The following is a 4,557-nucleotide window of genomic DNA, read 5'->3' on the forward strand; positions in this document are numbered from 1 at the left end:
CAAGAGATTAAGGCAACAATCTTCCGAACAGCTGTCGAAATTATCACATGGGTACAACCTGACTGGAGTACGCAACTGCAACATGCTTTAGAATGTTAAAATGTTACAACAAAAGAAGCTGATGAGGATTCAAGGAATATTAATATCCCCGAATCAGAAGGACAATGTGAAGTTGAGGGACCTAGTGCAGAGATCCCTGATATTTTGCAACCGATGCACACAAAGCAGGTGAACATTAGCTCAAAAGCAAAACCAAAATTTGCGAACATTGGTGACTCTTGGGATGAAGATACAGTGGATAAGGTAGTTGAATTGCTACATGAATATCAAGAGTCATTTCCAACCAATTTTTCTGACTTGATTGGGATAGTAGGAGATTTAGGGGTAATGAAGATCAATTTAAAACTCGATGTGAAGCCCATTAAATAGCGCCCATATCGGTTGAACACCAAATACAAGGAAAAGGTACAAGAGGAACATGATAAAATGCTCGCAGCCAGAATACTCGAGCGTTTAGAGGACTCTGAGTGGGTCAATCCCATGGTGGTCCAAGAGAAGAAAATAAAGGGTGATCTTAGGATTTTTGTAGATCTACGAAAGCTAAACTATGCATACGTCCATGATCCATTCCCTAAGTTGTTTGCAGATGAAGTTCTCAAGAAGTTGACATACAAGAAGCTTACTCATTTACGGATGGATTATCGGGATACACCAAATTAAGATCGCGCTAGAGGATAGAAGCAAGACTACCTTCGCTACTGAATGGAAGTCATTCCACTATACAGTTATGCCTTTTGAACTCAAAAATGCCCCTGCAATTTTCTCTAGGGTGGTTGTCATGGTGTTCAAGGAGTTCATTCATATGTTTTTGGAGGTTTACTTCGACGATTGGACAGTGTTTGGGCTAGTCAAGAAGCATGTCTCTAGTCTGTGCTTAATGTTGGATACCTGTAGGAAGTACCAAACCTCTTTGAACTTGAAGAAGTGAATTTTCTGTGTACCTTACGGAATAATGTTAGGGCACGTCGTCTGTAAGCAAGGATTAATAGTAGACCCTACTAATATCATTGTCATTATCAATCTGGAGCCCCCTAGGAATGTAAAGCAACTACATGTGACATTGGGTCATATTGGGTACTATAGAAAGTTTATTAATGCCTATGCTCAGATCACTCCGCCCATGGAGAAGTTGTTAAACAAGGATGTTACGTTTTGTTGGGATGACGATTGCCAGAAAATCTTGGATACTCTCAAGGAGAAGATGGTTACAGTGCTAATCTTAGTCAAGTTTACCAAGTTTCTAGGGAAGTTTCAGATGCACTGGTTGGGGCCATATATAATTAAGGACATTTCAGATGATGATGCAGTTCAACTCGCGAAGATGAATGGAGAAGTATTTCTGGGAAGGATTAATGGGAGCTAGATGAAGGTTTATAGGGCTGATCCCACCCCTACGCAACGACTACATGGACGCAGGAAAGTCTTAGTGCTTCTGGCAGTTGAAAGAAAGTGTAGGACTATAAACTACGCTCCCAAGGAAGAAATTTGTTGAAGAAGGAAGGTTGCGCAATATGTTGGAGGAGTGCGCAGATGGAAGCTACGATGAGGTCGCTGCACCACAAGGAGGATTGCTACATAACCTACCTAGAAAATGATCGTTGCAATGGCTACATTTGATTTGACGATTATTTTTCTATTAAAAGGAGTGGGGGAAGTGCCTTTAAGGCGCAAATCTGGGAGGATCTGCTGCCAAAATCGCATTTATGAGCAATATTTATGGGGGAACGAACAATTTGAATTCAAATCAAGTTATAAATACTACACCCTGCTCCACACATGGCCACTTTGTTTCTTAAGAATTTGTTATGTGTTGTTGCGCTTCAAGAGCCGAGTGAATTATTGTATGTCTGGTTACCTGAGTTGGGAAGAGGTTGAGCAAGAACGATTGAAGAGAGGGGTAGGAAATATCATGATTGCAAAACCTCTAGTCCCTGCTACAACACCAAGGTCACCAAGGCCAAAATCTACTACCTTCGTGGCAAGAGAGAAAAAGTAGAAAAATCCACAACAAACCTCGGTTCGGCAATCGTTGCGCAAAATCCCAACTGAACACAGACAGAAGGGTCGTATGGATAAAGACAAGTAGCTTATGGAACCCTAGGACCTAAATGATGAAGAGATGATTATGGGAATTGAAAATATCAGCACAGGGGGCACAAAGCCAATTTCTCAGTTGTCACCTTATATACCCCCAAGGAAACCAACTGCCAAAGTAACTAAGGACCTTGACTTGTTTAAATTCAAGGTATTCATGCCATTGCTGCAGGAGGAAGTACCTATTTAGGGTGAATTATTGGCCCGAGAACCATTTCTAAATATGGAGGATTGGGATTTGGCGATCATGACAAATTTTCGCAATTAGAACCCTGTAAATACTTGAAATCGGTCTACTATGAGGAGGCGGGTGTCACAAGGCTTGAATCGATGAAGTGGGAGACTAGTATTGAGTGTGCAGGGTTGCTAAACATGTTGTACATCCCACATTTTAGCCGTAGCATTATTAATACCATCTGCGTGTGCCAGTTGTTGGCGCTGGTTCATGAAGGGTGCCTCTAGATGGGAGGGCCCATCCCAATTGATGATATGCTGGTCCACAGAGTCATAACGCTACCATGTTAGGGCACAAACCCCGCAAATGCTTTTGTGGGGAAGTCATAGGAGAAAACGCCTGCGGATGAAATGAAGAGAAACTTCGGGTTAGTGAAGAAGTCGCGAGGATACACCATTAGTTCTATCTCGGATGAAGTTGTACGATTTACTACACAGATTTTGGCAGGAAAAATAATGAGGAAGTGTCGAGCTGATGAAGTACTGGCACCAGTGGTATCCTTAGCTTCGTAGTGCATCCATGGGGTCTACTTCAATTGGGCAAAGTACCTCTGCCAAGAATTCATGGATGATTGTCACGAAGCCTAGGAGGAAGGAAAAGTGTTCCACTATGTGTGGCTACTATTATTGAACACATTGATAGCTTGGAGGACGCCAGAGGATTCAAAATTACCAACGATAGATCTAGAGTTGTGCAAGGCTACAAACTTTTCCTCGTTGTGGGCAACGAAGGACCTTGACTGTGTCATTGAAAACAAGATGTTCTGGGTATTGTTTGAATTAGAATTGCATAGGGTGATTAACCAGAAACCATGATTTTCGACCACTCTATTCAAAGAATATTAGTGCATTGTAGATTTTAAGGTCGATTTCCATCATGTATACATCCTCTTGAGGTGCGATCTGACGAAGAAATGGATGACATTGTCATTTTTTGTCACTGAAGACGATATAACGCAGTTAGTCCTTAAGTGGTCGACTGACTAGCTTCTTCCCAGAGATGTTGTCAAAGGTATCATGGGGACTAGTGTCAAAGGCACAACAGGCACCAATAAACTAGAATAGAGGGCAAAGAAGAAGGTGACCATCGATCTAGAGAAAAATACCAAGTAAGAACCACAGGGTGAGCATGACGAAGAGCCACATACCAGATAAGTAGATTATGGTATTGAAGACACCTTTGCAGACTTGATGAACGTTAGTTCTCATTTTATTCTTAAACTGCGGCAAAAGTTAGTTGTGGGAGGCACACGCAAGAAGAACAAGTCTGATAAGACTGTCGGTGCGGAGGCCATGGTCCTTACTGAGGGGGACCTTGATGAGATTGGAGTCACTATTCAGACCGTGAAAGAAAATATTTGGGGACATATTGAAGATCAGCACCAAACTTTTTTGTCAAAGGTCCAAGCGGGCCTCACATAGTTGCAGGCTCAAGCGAGCGTGATTCGAGCGAGTTAGTCTCAAGTGAGCATGAAGCCAATGACATCAGGTAGTGTGCAGTCAATCCTCACCTTAGAGCTCTGCGTTGTAACCCTTCCTGATGGATCCTTATATTTGAATGAGGCCGCAAAACGGGAGAGTACCTAGCTGCCCAAAGACATAAATATTAACCGTGCGGCACTCCCTTATCCATACTGCATGAGCTACAATAGGGTGATGTAGATGAGATTAAGGTGTGAAAGCAATGAGCTATCATGGTGATCAAAGATGCACAGATCACCAGTTAGCATATGTGTGATGAAAAGAATAGATCTCTCCAAGACTGTGATGAGGCAACTACAAGAAGGGCGCAGCTGGAGAAGGTCATTTCAAGAGTATGCAGTGAGCTCCCAGAGCTCCAGATTCAGTTGGAGGCCTCCTCTGAAGAGAAAGTGTAGTAGATGGCAGATGTGTTTAGAGAATCAAAGGCACAGGTGAATAAAGTTCATTTCTATCTACAGCTCCAAATTACCGAGCTTCAATTGAAGTTGCAACCCACCACTCCACAGGAGATCAGAGAGCAATGTGAGGCTGCCGTCAGAACAGACAGGGCGAAGCTCGATGCTATAGTCAAGGAGTGTAGCCAGTTGTTTGACAAAGCTTTAGAAATGTGGGCTTCATTGTAGGAGGACCCACAGGTGAAGATGATTGAATTTGTCATTCAGGATAAGCAGATGTAGTACGATGAGA

This window comes from Pinus tabuliformis, chromosome 7, assembly GCF_031772625.1.
Source record: "Pinus tabuliformis cultivar Carrire ecotype Pingquan chromosome 7, CPIR1, whole genome shotgun sequence".
Taxonomy (NCBI): Eukaryota; Viridiplantae; Streptophyta; class Pinopsida; order Pinales; family Pinaceae; genus Pinus; species Pinus tabuliformis.